Raw genomic sequence first — 19,405 nt, 5'->3', positions numbered from 1 at the left:
GCACCAGACAGGATCTGTTACTAATTGACGCTGAGTAAACAGCTTTGTTTGTCTGAATACCTTCACTGGTCGACTCCATACGGGATGCTGTGTTTACAGTGTCACCAACCAAGCAATGTCAGGGCATTTTGGTGCCAACCACTCCAGCTACAACAGGTCCTAAAAACATACAGTACTGTAAAGGACTGTTTATAACATTACTGGTAACTTTTGGAGCATTCACTGAATTTTGTATGTAACTGAAAAGACTAATTTACAATGTGAGGAGTGTTCCTGAGGTCTGATGCTTTACATGTTTGTAAGCACAGGTGTCAAAGCCAGTTCCTGGAGGCCCGCAGCTCTGCACAGATTAGTTTGAACCCTATTTAAACACACTTGATCAAACTAATTAAGTCCTTCATACTTGTTTCAAAAATACAGGTAAGTGTGTTGAAGCAGGGTTGTAACTAAACCATGCAGAGCAGTGGCCCTTCAGGAACTGACTTCGATACCTGTGGTTTAAAGGTAAATTTTACCCAAAAATAAAAATTTGCTCACAATTTAATCATCATCAAGTTTTTTTTTTTTTCAGTTAAAAACAAAAGCAGATAATCTGATGAAAGTTGGAAACCAACAACCAAGTCAACTGTTACTGGTTTCCAAAATTTGTGTTCAAACGAGAAAACAAACTCATACAAGTTTGTGACAAGTGAAGGGTGAGTAAACGATGGCAGATTTTTAAGTTTTGGGTGAGCTATATCTATAAAGAAGGATCAATTCTATTATTCTTTAATCATTTGTGGATTCTTATAGACTTTTCTTATTTTTTATTTTATTTTCTGATCATTTTAGTGGTGATCAAGCTAAAAAGAACCTGACTGTTTTGGTTGAAAAGGGTGCATTTTTTAAAACTAATGAACAGCAAATTATATTAATTGACAAAAAAATATATAAACAAAGGCTTGCAACACAGTACTGAATTATTGGGACATTAAAAGCACATCTGGGGTTTCCTTTAGTGAAAATCTCTCTCTCTCTCTCTCTCTCTCTCTCTCTCTCTCTCTCTCTAATCTTGCCTAAAATGTACAGTGGCATTGGAGTAACTCTGAACTTCTGCTGTGCATCAATAAAGAAGATCATCAGCTTCTGGTTTCGGCAACATGCCTGACACAAAGAGTAAAAATTCATTAATAAAAACATTAATTGTGTACAATGGAAACTGCACCAAAGTTTCAAGCTGGAAGTTCAATGTCTCTAATGCTTTTATACGTCCAGTAGGTGGAACCATTTGAATAACAATAAATGTGTTTATTCTGTCCATGTGCTGATTATAAACAATGAACTCATGAGCACTGTTATCAGTCTGTAATTACACGTTCATACCATAGAGTAAATGGTCAGTCTTCTGCTTTTCCTGAAGAAGATCCTGAGTTTTCTCAGCTACAATGCTTTGCAGATGTTTACTGTACTTTTCCATCTAGTTAAAAATTAAATTAAAAAAAATTAACTATATATTGTATTTAACATGCTATGCCATTCAATATTACATGTACACACATTTAAATATATTTTATTTGTATAAAACTACATTTATAAATCAAAATAATATTTGTGTAATTGTAAAAAAGTAATAATCTCTGAATTAAACATCTCAACAACATATTACGAATTATATTGTGCAAGTATAAATATTTGTAATTTGATATATTTTAATAAGCAGAATACATCTAAATCTAAAGTTATTAACGAAGTTAATAATACCGTATATGGTCCCACTTTATATTAAGTGACCTTAACTAATATGTACTTACACAGGAATTAATAGTTTGTTACAATGTACTTATTTTGTATAATACATGTGTACAAATATATTTATTGTGTACTTATGCTTGATTAAATACATGTATGTAATTACATCTATAATTAACATTCGTAATTACATTTACAAATACACTGCTGACCATTCCCTACACCTTAACCCACTCTTAAACCTACCCTCACCACCAAACCTGTCTCTAACCTAACCCCTATCCCAACTCAAGAGCACCACAAGTGTTCTCAAATACTTTATGAACACAGTAACATTGTATTTATTTTTTGATGTAAGTACATAGTAATCATAGTAGTTAAGGACACTTATTATAAAGTGGGACCCTGTAAGGTCATAAATATATATATATATATATATATATATATATATATATATATGACCTGAATAAACTCAAATAGTAGTTATATTATATAATATAATATAATATATAGTTTAATATATATTAATTAATAAAACAAATCAGCAAAATTGGTATGAAGACTTGTCTAGATAAGGTACATATACATATATATAAGGTGATTTTTTAAATGATTTTTTTCTCCTGAATCTACACTTCTCTTATACACAAAGAAACTATATAAGTTTATTCATATTTATTCATATCTTCATATTGAAAGGTTTTACAGAAGAATGTGGTTGATCATAATTTGATTATTTACAACATTTTACTAATGATGAAGTGATAAAAAGAGATTCCAAAAAAAAAACAGTTAAAAACTGCTAGTCAAAAAATATGTCTAAATATAAATACCATTCATATATAAAACAAAAGAAACATGAATGTTATATATCCAGAGTTTTATGGTAGAAATGCATGCACAATAATTGATATTTAAATAAATCAATTGCCTATTTCAAGAGTTCACACTTAGCTGATGATTGTTTATAAAGCTTGTTTGACATGCTGTCCCGGGAGAGAGCCCTAAGCTCATAAGATCCTCAACCCCGGGGCTCGCTCAAGTTTGCAAGGCGAGAGGGGAGTTTGAGCTCAGGTAGATCTCAAGAACTCCAGACTAACTAAACTTTCAGTTTATCTTAATTTCAGTTCAAGATTTAGGAAATTTGTTTTCGTCATGTTTAATTTCTGTATATTATAAAAATATACTAAAATATATTTATATATCAAAAAATACCAATCTATTCTAATAAAAATATATATTTTTTCCCTATATTCCTGCATCATATAGAGTATATACACTCACCGGCCACTTTATTAGGTACACCTGTCCAACTGCTCGCTAAAACAAATTTCTAATCAGACAATCGCATGGCAGCAACTCAATGCATTTAGGCATGTAGACATATTCAAGACGATCTGCTTCAGTTCAAACCGAGCATCAGATTGGGGAAGAAAATTGATTTAAGTAACATTAAATGTGGAATGGTTGTCGGTGCCAGCTGGTCTGAGTATTTAAGAAACTGCTGATCTTTTGGGATTTTCTAGCACAACCATCTCTAGGGTTTACAGAGAATGGTCCGAAAAGGAGAAAATTTCCAGTGAGCGGCAGTTCTGTGGGCACAAATGCCTTGCTGATGTCAGAGGAGAATGGCCAGACTGGTTTCAACTGATAGAAAGGCAACAATAACTCAAATAACCTCTCGTGACAAAGGAGGTATGTAGAAGAGCATCTCTGAATGCACAACGAATCAAACCTTGAGGAGGATGGGTTACAACAGTAGAAGACCTAACTATGGCTACAATTGGCACAGGCTCACCACAATTGGACAATAGAAGATTGGAAAAACGTTGCCTGGTCTGATGAGTCTCAGTTTATGCTGCAACATTTGGATGGTAGGCTCAGAATTTGGCATGAACAACATGAAGCATCGATCCATCCTGCCTTGTATCAACAGTTCAGGCTGCTGGTGGTGGTGTAATGGTGTGGGGGATATTTTATCTTCACACTATGGGCCTATTAGTACCATGTACATCTCAGACTGATTTCTTGAACATGACAATGAATTCACTGTACTCAAATGGCCTCCACAGTCACCAGATCTCAATGCAATAGGTCAATATGGTCCAAAAGCTCTGCTGAATATTTTCAGTATCTTGTTGAATTTGTACCATAAAGGAATTAAGGCAGTTCTGAAGGCAAAAGTGGGTCCAACCCGGTACTAGTAAGGTGTACCATAAAGTGGCCGGTGAGTGCCAAAATGCTCAACATTAAAATTCTGGTCAAAACCCGACTTAACCCGAATTTTAACCAAACTATCCAATGTTGAGCTTTCTTAAGGTAGAAATGGACATAAAACTAGTGGATATTTAAAAATAACAGTTGAGAATGTAATGTAATGTTTGCAGTTCTTCATGTCATCCGTCAACTGTAGTTTTAAGAACTACATTAGTTAATTTTACCCTATTCACCCCCAGTGTCCTGCCTTAATCAAGCACAGTAAATGTTCACAATCACTGAAGTAATGAAGCCACAAAAGGAAACATGCTTAGGTAAACAGCAATTAGCATCAATTAGGGAAGGACAGACCTCGCAGTAATCATCGGGATCTGGACAATCACTGTCTGATTTCCCAGCCTTCAGTTTGAGAAGTGATGGACGCCATGTGACATCAAGCTTCACTGATTCTGCCTGTTCCTGCACAAAACACACAATACGCATGTCCTGCACGTCTTATCATCACATCTTATGCAAAAACATCTAAATCTTCTGAAATCTTCCTGATCCTTGTGTACTTACTAAAAGCAGGTTGCAGCGAGTGGCGATTTCCAGCAAGATAATAGAGTAGCTTGAGAAAGGCAAGAAAAGACAAATATTTATTTCATGCTTCCACAAATTGCCTGTCTGGGACGCTTCTGTAAAATATACAAAACATTTGCATGTGCATGAAGATAAGAGCAAGGGCATTCTGGTTTTGCAGAGATAATAATGTCGCTTTTATTAAGACAAACGCACACAGAAAATGGTTCTTCTGCACTTCTTTTTCACTCATATAATTATAGTGGAACCAACTTCAGACCTTAATAGCATTGATCATTCATTCGTCTTTCTTTGAGGTGGTTAAGGCGTTATGTAGTAACATATTTAGAGATATAGTACTATGATCCCAAATAAATAAATAAATTTTAAAAAACAATATTAGAACTATTTACACCATTTTCAGAGCAAGTTTTAATTTGTGTTAATTTTTTTAAATGTTATTTTAATTGTTTGTAAAGTTTTAGCAATTTTGTTTTGTTTTTGTAATTTCTGTTTGTTTGTATAGTTTTGCAAATGGTGCTTATCAGTTATTTTAAAACATCAAGGATTAATAAACAGAAGTAAGCAATATTTCCTTGCCAATTAGCTGAAATAAAATAAGTTCTTCAGTTAACATTTATTTAATAAAGGTTTTAAATGTTTTTGTTCGTTTTGACATTCCTCTTTTAGTATTACATTCACAAGTTGTTTTGGAGAAAAGCATCTAAATTAATTCATGTAAATGTAAATATAAGTACAAATTTATTTTAAATGTTTTTCCTAACTAATAACCCAAGTCTGTCTTTATATGTTAATATCATTTAATTTTTCCCTAAATTAACTTAACACAAAATTCAGTAGACTTTAAACATTTACACTCCTTGTAAGCGCCTTTCAAGTACCTTTTTTTAATAACTCACTTAAAAATATTCCAAATATATGCTGTTTAATATATGATATAATATCGACACTTTAAAAGATGGCAAAAAAGATCAACCATTTATCCCCAATTTTACCATATCATCACATAGTCACTATTAGTGGTCAAAAGAAATTCAGGTCCTATATTCATTTTTAAAATACTTCTATTTACAGTACTTCTTATGTAAATAATAATAAATCAAATATACAATGTTTTTTGTTACTAATTAGCTAAAATTAAATATGTAAAGGTTTGCATTTATTTTAAATTAATTTAACTCTTCTTATCAATGTTTTATTTTAATGGTGTTTTAATGGTGTTTTAATGGTGTTTTGTTTCGTCACACACGCACACACACATACACAAAGACACACACAAAACTTGTTTGGGGTCAGTAGGACTTTTAAATGTTTTAAAATAAACTTCTCCTGCTCACCAAGGCTGCATATATTTAATAAAAAAAGACAGTAAAAATTGTGAAATGTTATTGCACTATAAAAATATTTATTGCACTGTTCAAAAGTAGTTTACAATTCAATTTAATAATTTTTTCCAGTGATTATAATGCTAAATTTCAGTCTTCACATGATCCTTTAGAAATAATTCTAATGCTAATTATTATTATTATTATTATTATTATTATTATTATTATTATTATTAATGGTAATAAAAACAATAATGACTGAGTAATAATAAGAAACTAAATACAGTAAGTAAAAAATAAATATTTAATAAATTATTTAATAATAATAATTTAATAAGTATTTAACAATATTTTTTTTTTACTTTTAATAAATGTCGTCTTAATGAACAGAATAATAAATAAAAAACAATAGTGTATACAGTAGTGTATATATAATTTATTTATTCATTAATTTATTATTTATAATTTATTATATTATTTATTCATTAATTTCTCCCACCTGTACACATCAGCTGCAGCTGTGAAGTTTGCACTGATTCTCAACAGGACTTCAGGAGCACAATAAATGCGATAGATGTTTTGGCACTGGTCACTGGTGCTCATGTTCTCAAAGTCCTCTTTTTTGTAGGCCATTAACCCATAGTCTGTATTATTAAATACATGTTCATAACTGAGAATATATTTCATGTTTGAATAAACAAGCCTTCCTCTCAGCTCATAAGATCCTGGAGCCCTGGGCTCCCTTCCATCTGCAGGGCGAGAGGGAAGTTGAGCTCAGGTAGGTCTTGAGAACTACGAATGTAAATACATTTAAATACAATAAATTTACATTCAAGAAACTCGAATGTAAATTCATGAATGATGAATTGGCAGCGGTGGACTGTGGCATAAAAAAAAGCATTGTGCTCATCTCTCATCAGCAATTGCTTCAGCACATGATTTCTGTTTATATTATTAATATGCTTTAAATACTTTAGCTCACTTTTGCAGGAGTCCAGAATGTAATGAAGACTACAACTTCCACATGATTCCAAGCATCATCAAACTACACCTTTGTTTGTTGTGAATATGCAGCAAAAATGACATACTGAGCCTTAAATTCACTTGCACATTGTATTATACATTTTAAATATAATTTTACATATGCGTATACAATATTTTTAAGAGTTGTGGGTATAGTTGTATATGGATATTGTGGGTATTACCGGACCTCTTTGACCTGTTTTCTGATTGTTTTAGTGAGAGTGAAGTGTTTCTTCTGGACGTGTTTTACCGCTACAGTTCTTCCATTTCTGAAAAAAAAAAAAAAACAAAGCACAAAACAAATGAAGCAAAGAAAAGCACAACCAATAATGCAAAACACAACACAACACAAATAAAACAAAGCAAAAGAAAAGAAAAATAAAAGTTAAGAAAAAACTAAACAAAAAAAAGTTAAAAAGCAAAGCAAGCTATTCAAGTTAAAATGCAAACAATGCAACTCTAAACAAAGCTAAACTAAATGAAAGGAAAAACAAAAATGAAAGCAAGACAAAACAAAACAGAAAAGCACAAAAGTAAAGCAAATGTAAAAATCCATCAATCAATTCCCCATTATCTAGTATAAGTACAATAAATGCATTCATAACATCAGTATCAGATACTGGATTTAAAAATGGTCAAATAATGGACTAAATTTCATATATCAGCTTATCGACAAAAATCATTTAAAATCATTCGAATAATTAGTAGAAGAATTCCAATTACCAAGAACAGATTTCTACAGATATTTACAAATAAGAGATTATCTTACAAAACATAAAGAATAGGAGAATATCATCAATCCAAATGAAATAGAGAAGTTAATGATGAAAATACAGATGGGGGCTACTGGCAAGCAAATTATTTCTAAACTATATAAAAGTCTGTTATAATATCATCTATATATAATAATTTCGCATATAAAGAATGGTGGAAAGCTGAAATGCAGGTAGAGATTACACAAGAAAACTGGACTGATAAATGCTCAGAAGCCCATAGAGTCACAAACTCAAATGTATGGAGAGAATTCAAGTGGAAAATCATTACAAGATATTTCCTCATCCCACAAATTGAAATAAAGATAAGAAAAGGCTCATTTAATAGATGCTGGAGAGAATGTGGTGATCATTGTGGAATGAAATCTATAAGGTACTTAGAGACATATTTTGTATTGATATTCCCTTTGATCCAACTGTGGCAGTCCTATGGCGCCTGAGAGCATGGGGAAAAGAAGCAGTATTTATTTATTTCAAATACTGCTCTATGCAGCACTAAAATGTATTACGTCTAACTGGCTCAGATCAGACTCACCTATGTGTAAACAATGGATCAAAAAAATAAAAAATTTGTGAAATGGAAAGAATACATTTTGCCTTAAACTTCAGATGAATATATTTGAAGCAAGTTGGAACCAAATTCAAACAATTACTAACTTTAAACAAAAAACAGATTTAATAAACAGCTACATTACATACACAATAAGCATATGAGACATCTCCCAATTGCCCGCCCCCCTTTTCCTTTTGAATTATTATTATTTTTTATTAATTAATTAATTTATATATATATATATATATATATATATATATATATATATATATATATATATATATATATATATATATATATATATATATATATATTTATATTGCAACACAATATATATTGTTTTAAAATAAAACTGTACTAATGTCTTTTTTTTCCTTTCTCCCTATTTTTTTTAAGTATCCATTTGTATCCTTATATCAACGGTTAAGGCTGGTTGTGGTGGTGGTGACTATTTCTGATGTGTTATGTTCTAATAAAAAAAGTGAAGCAAACAAACAAACCAAGCAACATTATAATGGCAATCTAACTTTTTGATTTATTGGCTTCGTATGAATCTTATTCATAAAATTTTCCCATCCCATAATGAGGGTAGGGGTTTTAGTGCCATGGCTACTTTTCAATATCGTACACTTTCATATCTGACAAAATGCAAATTAGTTATGTTTTATCATAAGATCAAGCTGAACCTTGATCAAAACATAAACAAATAAGTAAGCTTAAGTTTATTGATTAGAGAGGACAAACACGCACAAGATGCCAGCCTAAAGGTAGAGAGGTTTGACATTGATGTTCACTGCAGTGCAGACTGTCACGTCTGTTACTCGACTCACACTTGAGTTCCTCTTTGCTGTCTAAAGGCTTGTGGTGCTACAAAAAACCTGTGTATATGCAACAAAATCAATGCCAAAAGTATTTAATTAAAAAGCAAGTTGAATAGCACAAACTGAAAAAAATAATACACCGTATTAACAAGTTCTGGCATTTTAATGACTTAAATTCCACGGTTTGTATTTTTAGGTCCTGAAATTTAACATATCTGTTTATTTAACCTGTGAATATTTCAATGAAAGATATTTCAAACATGTTTTCATACTTATAAATTCAATAATTCATTCAATTTCCAGATTTAACTTACCAAGTATTCAATACCCTTCAAAAATACGATGTATAATATTCAAAAGGTAATTGTCAGTTTATTTTATTTCAGTTCAAATGTTCGCTTTTATAAATTCAATGGTTCAAATTCAACTGTTAAAATTCAACATTACATCCAGGTACTGCAAGAAAAGCAATAGATTGCAGACTGAAGATTGCCAGCTGATAGCTTTCACCAGCAGGTGGAGATGGAATAATTTAGGCAAGGCAAGTTTATTTATATAGCACATTTCATACACAATGGCAATTCAAAGTGCTTTACATAAACAAGAATAAAAGAAACAAGTATCAGAAAAATAAAAACAAACAATAAAAATGATTAAAAAAACAGATAAAATGTGATATAAAAGAATGAAAAAGAAGAGAAAAACATAAAAGTGCGATCTGGCGGACGTTACAGTGCTCATTCAGTAAAGGCACAGCTAAACAGATGTATTTTTAGTCTTAATTTGAATGTGCCTAATGTTGGAGCACATCTGACCATTTCTGGAAGCTGATTCGAGCAGCGAGTGGCACAGTAGCTGAAAGCTGATTCACCCTGCTTTGACTGAACTCTTGGAATTTTCTTTTTATGATCCTAAAGATCTAAGTGATCTGTTAGGTTTGTATTCAGTGAGCATATCTGTAATGTATTGAGGTCCTAGGCCATTTAGTGATTTATAGACCAATAATAATACTTTAGAATCTATTCTGAATGTAACTGGGAGCCAGTGTAAAGGACTGAGGACAGGTGTGATGTGCTCTGATTTTCTGGTTCTGGTCAGAATCTTGGCCGCAGTGTTCTCGATGAGCTGTAACTGTCTGACTGTCTTTTTAGGAAGACCAGGGAGGAGTCCATTACAGTAATCCACCCTGCTGCTGATAAAAGCATGAACAAGTTTCTCTAAGTCTTCACTGGAAACAAAGCATCTGATTCTTGAAATGTTTTTAAGATGATAGTATGCTGATTTACTGACTGCTTTGACATGACTATTTAAACTTAGATCTGACTCTAGAGTCACACCAAGATTCTTGACCTTATTTTTTGTTGTTTGACCTTTAGTGCCAAAGTACGCATTTACCCTGAGAACCTCATCTCTGTTCACAAACGCAATGACTTCAGTTTTCTTTTTGTTTAACTGAAGAAAATTTTGGCACATCCAACTATTCATTTCATCAATGCACTGGTAGAGGGTGTGGGGCTGTAGTCATTAGGCAGTAAGGCTAGGTAGATCTGAGTGTCATCAGCATAGCTGTGGTATGAGATTTGACACTATTTAAGATTTTTAACCCAGTAAACAGGCTAGAAAAAAGCTAATAAAGGCACAAAAGTAGCATTAAATATTAATATCAATGTCTTGGACATTATAAATAATAAAAGGAGTATGAGTAAAATGAGTAAATAATGTTTTGGTCATCCATATTTGCCCTTATGTAACGGAAGCCAGCTGGTGATCGTGTAAATCTCACTCCTTGGATCCAGCAACAGACGTTGTTCTGCAATCTTTAGCATCCTCTGAGCATTTGTCTCCCATGCCGGTATCGCCGGCTCACTCCCTGCTCTGACCGGTGTGCTTACATGCACATAAACCGTCTTTTGATGAATATGATGTTACACATTCTATCTTTATTAACTCATTCTTCCATAGACGTGAAGTATTATATTGACAGCTAAAGTTATAAACGTAAGAGAAACAGGAGAGGACATATTATAATAATACAAAATAGACAAACATTGCCAGGGCTAAGAACAATTAAGAACAAACAAATACAAAAGAGGTTTTATGAGAACGTCACACAAAACAGTTTACTTGGAACTGTAAACAGAGAGTTCGGGTATGATTTAAGGTTGTGTATGGATGGGACGTGTAATTGAAAATAATTTAACATAACCTGCGAGTGCATTAAAGGAGCATCTTCAGTTATTCATAAAGAAATGTCTAATAAATGGCATAACCATAAGGGGTTATTAGACTAAGTGTTTGAGCTGTTTAAATGCAGCTATGTCAGGATTGGGATAGGTTATATATTTTCATTATTTGAATTATTATTATTATTACTAGATCATCATAATTTAAATACAATTTAAATTCACTATTGTTGATCCTGGATGATCGTCATCATTTAAATACAGTGTAAATTCACTATTGTTAATCCTGGATCATCGTCATCATTTAAATACAGTGTAAATTCACTATTGTTGATCCTGGATCATCATCATCATTTAAATACAGTGTAAATTCACTATTGTTGATCCTGGATCATCATCATCATTTAAATACAGTGTAAATTCACTATTGTTGATCCTGGATCATCATCATCATTTAAATACAGTGTAAATTCACTATTGTTGATCCTGAATCATCATCATCATTTAAATACAGTGTAAATTCACTATTGTTGATCCTGGATCATCATCATCATTTAAATACAGTTTAAATTCACTATTGTTGATTCTGGATCATCATCATCATTTAAATACAGTGTAAATTCACTATTGTTGATCCTGGATCATCATCACAATTTAAATCCAGCGTAAATTCACTATTGTTGATCCTGGATCATCATCATCATCATTTAAACACAGTGTAAATTCACTATTGTTGATTCTGGATCATTATCATCATTTAAATACAATGTAAATTCACTATTGTTGATCCTGGATCATCATCATCTAAATACAGTGTAAATTACTATTGTTGATCCTGGATCATCATCATCATCATCATTTAAATACAGTGTAAATTCACTATTGTTGATCCTGGATCATCATCATCATTTAAATACAGTGTAAATTCACTATTGTTGATCCTGGATCATCATCATCATTTAAATACAGTTTAAATTCACTATTGTTGATCCTGGATCATCATCGTCATTTAAATACAGTGTAAATTCACTATTGTTGAACCTGGATCATCATCATCATTTAAATACAGTGTAAATTCACTATTGTTGATCCTGGATCATCATCATCATTTAAATACAGTGTAAATTCACTATTGTTGATCCTGAATCATCATCATCATTTAAATACAGTGTAAATTCACTATTGTTGATCCTGGATCATCGTCATCATTTAAATACAGTGTAAATTCACTATTGTTGATCCTGGATCATAGTCATCATTTAAATACAGTGTAAATTCACTATTGTTGATCCTGGATCATCATCACAATTTAAATCCAGCGTAAATTCACTATTGTTGATCCTGGATCATCATCATCATCATTTAAACACAGTGTAAATTCACTATTGTTGATTCTGGATCATTATCATCATTTAAATACAGTGTAAATTCACTATTGTTGATCCTGGATCATCATCATCTAAATACAGTGTAAATTACTATTGTTGATCCTGGATCATCATCATCATCATCATCATTTAAATACAGTGTAAATTCACTATTGTTGATCCTGGATCATCATCATCATTTAAATACAGTGTAAATTCACTATTGTTGATCCTGGATCATCATCATCATTTAAATACAGTTTAAATTCACTATTGTTGATCCTGGATCATCATCGTCATTTAAATACAGTGTAAATTCACTATTGTTGATCCTGGATCATCATCATCATTTAAATACAGTGTAAATTCACTATATATAGTTGATCCTGGATCATCATCATTTAAATACAGTGTAAATTCACTATTGTTGATCCTGGATCATCATCATCATTTAAATATAGTGTAAATTCACTATTGTTGATCCTGGATCATCATCATCATTTAAATACAGTGTAAATTCACTATATATAGTTGATCCTGGATCATCATCATTTAAATACAGTGTAAATTCACAATTATTGATCCTGAATCATCATCATTTAAATACAGTGTAAATTCACTATATATAGCTGATCCTGGATCATCATTATTTAAATACAGTGTAAATACACTATTATTGATCCTGGATCATCATCATCATTTAAATACAGTGTAAATTCACTATTGTTGATCCTGGATCATCATCATCATTTAAATAAAGAGTAAATTCACTAATGTTGATCCTGGACCATCTCTACCTGCTGGTGAAAGCTAGAGCAGCTGGCGATCTTCAGTCTGTAATCTATTGCTTTTCCTGCAGTTCCCGGATGTAATGTTGAATTTTAACAGTCGAATTTGAACCATTGAATTTATGGAAGCGAATCTTTGAAATAAAATTAACTGAAAATTACCTTTTGAATATTTTACATCATATTTTTAAAGGGTATTGAATACTTTGTAAGTGAAATCTGGAAATATATAGTTGATCCTGGATCATCATCATTTAAATACAGTTTAAATTCACAATTATTGATCCTGAATCATCATCATTTAAATACAGTGTAAATTCACTATTGTTGATCCTGGATCATCATCATCATTTAAATACAGTGTAAATTCACTATTGTTGATCCTGGATCATCATCATCATCATCATTTAAATACAGTGTAAATTCACTATTGTTGATCCTGGATCATCATCATCATCATCATTTAAATACAGTGTAAATTCACTATTGTTAATCCTGGATCATCGTCATCATTTAAATACAGTGTAAATTCACTATTGTTGAACCTGGATCATCATCATCATTTAAATACAGTGTAAATTCACTATTGTTGATCCTGGATCATCATCATCATTTAAATACAGTGTAAATTCACTATTGTTGATCCTGAATCATCATCATCATTTAAATACAGTGTAAATTCACTATTGTTGATCCTGGATCATCGTCATCATTTAAATACAGTGTAAATTCACTATTGTTGATCCTGGATCATAGTCATCATTTAAATACAGTGTAAATTCACTATTGTTGATCCTGGATCATCATCACAATTTAAATCCAGCGTAAATTCACTATTGTTGATCCTGGATCATCATCATCATCATTTAAACACAGTGTAAATTCACTATTGTTGATTCTGGATCATTATCATCATTTAAATACAGTGTAAATTCACTATTGTTGATCCTGGATCATCATCATCTAAATACAGTGTAAATTACTATTGTTGATCCTGGATCATCATCATCATCATCATCATTTAAATACAGTGTAAATTCACTATTGTTGATCCTGGATCATCATCATCATTTAAATACAGTGTAAATTCACTATTGTTGATCCTGGATCATCATCATCATTTAAATACAGTTTAAATTCACTATTGTTGATCCTGGATCATCATCGTCATTTAAATACAGTGTAAATTCACTATTGTTGATCCTGGATCATCATCATCATTTAAATACAGTGTAAATTCACTATTGTTGATCCTGGATCATCATCATCATTTAAATACAGTTTAAATTCACTATTGTTGATCCTGGATCATCATCGTCATTTAAATACAGTGTAAATTCACTATTGTTGATCCTGGATCATCATCATCATTTAAATACAGTGTAAATTCACTATATATAGTTGATCCTGGATCATCATTATTTAAATACAGTGTAAATACACTATTATTGATCCTGGATCATCATCATCATTTAAATACAGTGTAAATTCACTATTGTTGATCCTGGATCATCATCATCATTTAAATACAGTGTAAATTCACTATTGTTGATCCTGGATTATCATCATCATTTAAATAAAGAGTAAATTCACTAATGTTGATCCTGGACCATCTCTACCTGCTGGTGAAAGCTAGAGCAGCTGGCGATCTTCAGTCTGTAATCTATTGCTTTTCCTGCAGTTCCCGGATGTAATGTTGAATTTTAACAGTCGAATTTGAACCATTGAATTTATGGAAGCGAATCTTTGAAATAAAATTAACTGAAAATTACCTTTTGAATATTTTACATCATATTTTTAAAGGGTATTGAATACTTTGTAAGTGAAATCTGGAAATATATTGTTGATCCTGGATCATCATCATTTAAATACAGTTTAAATTCACAATTATTGATCCTGAATCATCATCATTTAAATACAGTGTAAATTCACTATATATAGCTGATCCTGGATTATCATCATTTAAATACAGTTTAAATTCACTATTGTTGATCCTGGATCATCATCATCATTTAAATAAAGAGTAAATTCACTATTGTTGATCCTGGATCATCATCATCATTTAAATAAAGAGTAAATTCACTATTGTTGATCCTGGATCATCATGATCATTTAAATACAGTGTAAATTCACTATTGTTGATCCCGGATCATCATCATCATTTAAATACAGTGTAAATTCACTATTGTTGATCCTGGATCATCGTCATCATTTAAATACAGTGTAAATTCACTATTGTTGATCCTGGATCATCATCGTCATTTAAATACAGTGTAAATTCACTATTGTTGATCCTGGATCATCATGATCATTTAAATACAGTGTAAATTCACTATATATAGTTGATCCTGGATCATCATCATTTAAATACAGTGTAAATTCACTATTGTTGATCCTGGATCATCATCATCATTTAAATATAGTGTAAATTCACTATTGTTGATCCTGGATCATCATCATCATTTAAATACAGTGTAAATTCACTATTGTTGATCCTGGATCATCATCATCATTTAAATACAGTGTAAATTCACTATATATAGTTGATCCTGGATCATCATCATCATTTAAATACAGTGTAAATTCACTATTGTTGATCCTGGATCATCATCATCATTTAAATACAGTGTAAATTCACTATTGTTGATCCTGGATCATCGTCATCATTTAAATACAGTGTAAATTCACTATTGTTGATCCTGGATCATCATCGTCATTTAAATACAGTGTAAATTCACTATTGTTGATCCTGGATCATCATGATCATTTAAATACAGTGTAAATTCACTATATATAGTTGATCCTGGATCATCATCATTTAAATACAGTGTAAATTCACTATTGTTGATCCTGGATCATCATCATCATTTAAATATAGTGTAAATTCACTATTGTTGATCCTGGATCATCATCATCATTTAAATACAGTGTAAATTCACTATTGTTGATCCTGGATCATCATCATCATTTAAATACAGTGTAAATTCACTATATATAGCTGATCCTGGATTATCATCATTTAAATACAGTGTAAATTCACTATTGTTGATCCTGGATCATCGTCATCATTTAAATACAGTGTAAATTCACTATTGTTGATCCTGGATCATCATCATCATTTAAATACAGTGTAAATTCACTATTGTTGATCCTGGATCATCATCATCATTTAAATACAGTGTAAATTCACTATTGTTGATCCTGGATCATCATCATCATTTAAATAAAGAGTAAATTCACTAATGTTGATCCTGGACCATCTCTACCTGCTGGTGAAAGCTAGAGCAGCTGGCGATCTTCAGTCTGTAATCTATTGCTTTTCCTGCAGTTCCCGGATGTAATGTTGAATTTTAACAGTCGAATTTGAACCATTGAATTTATGGAAGCGAATCTTTGAAATAAAATTAACTGAAAATTACCTTTTGAATATTTTACATCATATTTTTAAAGGGTATTGAATACTTTGTAAGTGAAATCTGGAAATTGAATATGAATTTTTGAATTTATAAGTATGAAAACGTGTTAAAAAATATCTTTCCTTGAAATATTCACAGCTTAAATAAACACATATGTTAAATTTCAGGACCTAAAACTACAAACCCTGGAATTCAAATCATTAAAATGCAAGAACTTGTATAATATGGTGTATTACTTTTTTTTCAGTTTGTGCTACTCAACAAGCTTTTTAATTCAATACTTTTAGTATTGATTTTGTTCCATATGTGTTGCACACTTTCCCTGCAGGTCCCAAAACAGCTTCAGTTCAGTTGAAGTGCAATTATACATAATGAGCAAATTGTTCTTAACCAGTTTTATTTCTGTGACCTTTTTGTGATAAAGTTGCTGTTCAAAAATAAAATATACCATGGAACAAAATTCATGTCAATTATTGCGTCATATTAAATGAACAAAAGTGTTAAGTAACAAGTGATGGTAACATTTAAGGGTGGCTGAAAGAGCTCAAATGCACTGCTAGTTAAGAAAACACACGCTTGTAGACAAACAAATAAAAAAAAGATTGTCAATTTGATAACACACGCAAATTCTAATAACGCATGCAAATACAAAAATGTGCTGCAAATAGTATAGATCAGTATTTCCCAACCCTGTTCCTGGAGGCACACTAACGGTACATATTTTTGATGTCTCCCATTGGACTCATTTCAGGTTTTGGAATCTCTTCAAATGTTCTGATGAGTTGATTCAGGTGTGTTCTATTAGGAAGAGGTTGAAATGTGTTGTGTTGGTGTGCCTTCAGGAACAGGGTTGGGAAACTCGCGTAGACTACAACAGAAATGCGTTGAGGACCTTAAAAAGGTGACAAGCCTGGCTGCTTAGTGAAGTTTCACAAACTAATTTTGAGAGGAGCACGTAATATGATTGACTACAGCTGTACCTTATCGCTAATCATTAGCTAGCCTATCAGATCATTCTCAAACTACTATAAATTTCCGGCTGAAACTTCACTCCCTACCTTTGTTTTTGGAAAAAAAAAAACCTCTATCCATCTCTTCTCCCTCCTTATTCTATGATCGGGTGACACGGCGACTTAGTGGCTAACGCTGCTGCCTTACAACAGAAGGGCCAAAGGTTCAGGTTCCAATTGAGCCAGTCGGCACTCTCTGCACAGAGTTAGCATGTTCTCCCCGTGTTCACATAGATTTTCACTCGGGTACTCCAATTTCCTCCCACTGTTTAAAAATATGTACATAAACGGATTGTAATAACAGTCACAATCACTTAACGCATACATACATACTAAATCAATCAGAACCACCATATTAGCCAATGTTTAAACGGGGCTCTTGAGAAATACCTGATCTTGCATCCTTCCTAATGCTAATTGACCAGGCAGGAACCTTTTGCTCATCTATGCCCGAGCTCAGGGTTCTCTCCCGGGACAGCATGCCAAACCTGTATTATAGTCAAGCATTATCTAAGTGTGAACTCTTGAACTGTTAGTTATTATTATATTGTATTGTCAGATTATTGGAAATGAATATATATTCAAACAACAAGGAATCATACATTTAGATAAAATAAAAATATACAGCAAAACATTAAAATAAACAATAACAATAATGCACATCTCAGATCTCAGAGGTGTATCAATTTTGGGGTCCCCCAGCACATTCTGTAGCGATCTGCGCTATTTGCACTATGTTTCTCTACTTGCATGTGTTAAGACAAATTTGCATGTGTAATCAAATACATTCAATTTTACGATCGATATTTGGGTTCAAAAGCCCAATTCACACTGCAAAATGAGACAGACAGAAGGCAACCAAACCTTTTTCTTGGATCAGTGTTTTAGTTTTGTCAGATTAGTGTTTCAGCCTCTGCTGATTTTAGCAGATTGAACATGATGAATTAGAGCTGGTCTCTCTATGGAATATCTGAAAAGCAGATACAGTGTGATCTGGGCTTAAGGGGACATGGTGACAGAAAAAGTATTAGATACAAGCAAAATTTCTCAAGGAAACAGTTTTACAAGTAAAAAGCAGGAGTTAAATACTTCACTTTTTTATTTACTACTTCACTTATATTCACTCAATACTTCACTCATTTTACAACTCCCCTAGAGTTAAACAGTTAAGTTTTACCATTTATTTTAATCTTTTCAGGCAATCTCTGGGTCTGGCGGAAACATTTTTAGCTTAGCTTAGCATAAATTATCAAATCAGATTAGACCATTAGCATCCTAATTAAAAAGACTAAAGAGTTGTGATAATTTTCCTATTACTAAACAGCAAAACAGCGAAAATAAGTGAATGAAATAAGTTTGATAACTTAAAATTAAAAAAGTTACTTTTGAATCAATGAAAAAGACTCATTGTAACTCATAAATGTATTATACACTGTAAAATCCGATAAGTACAGTTAACTCAAACTGTTTGTGGAAACTGATTGCAGCAAACCATTGACTATGACTATAAATATAGAGTCATATACAGATATATTATTTGTGTTGATCATTTGTATTGTCACACTTTTAGAGTATTAGTAACTTAAACATTTAAGTTCAGTTATGAGTTCAACAAATTA

At 31.8% G+C, this 19,405-nt stretch overlaps 1 long non-coding RNA gene across 2 annotated transcripts in view; it reads right to left on the bottom strand.

Annotated features, from left to right (window-relative positions):
• Nucleotides 1-568: 568 nt before the first annotated feature.
• Nucleotides 569-19,405, bottom strand: part of si:rp71-23d18.8 — a 29,916-nt gene continuing 11,079 nt past the window's right edge. Inside the window, exons 3-7 of one of the 2 annotated variants that reach the window (XR_012398036.1) lie at nt 7,063-7,144; nt 6,352-6,601; nt 4,507-4,555; nt 4,297-4,404; nt 569-1,456 (exon numbers count right to left, since the gene is read on the bottom strand). This is a non-coding gene — a long non-coding RNA (si:rp71-23d18.8). The remainder of the gene's footprint in view (nt 1,457-4,296; nt 4,405-4,506; nt 4,556-6,351; nt 6,602-7,062; nt 7,145-19,405) is intronic. The other variant, XR_011008349.2, reaches the window with a different exon arrangement.

Source organism: Danio rerio, chromosome 22, assembly GCF_049306965.1.
Source record: "Danio rerio strain Tuebingen ecotype United States chromosome 22, GRCz12tu, whole genome shotgun sequence".
Lineage (NCBI taxonomy): Eukaryota > Metazoa > Chordata > Actinopteri > Cypriniformes > Danionidae > Danio > Danio rerio.
The sequence above is the reverse complement of the archived record's forward strand: the minus strand, read 5'-3'. Positions and strand labels throughout refer to the sequence as shown.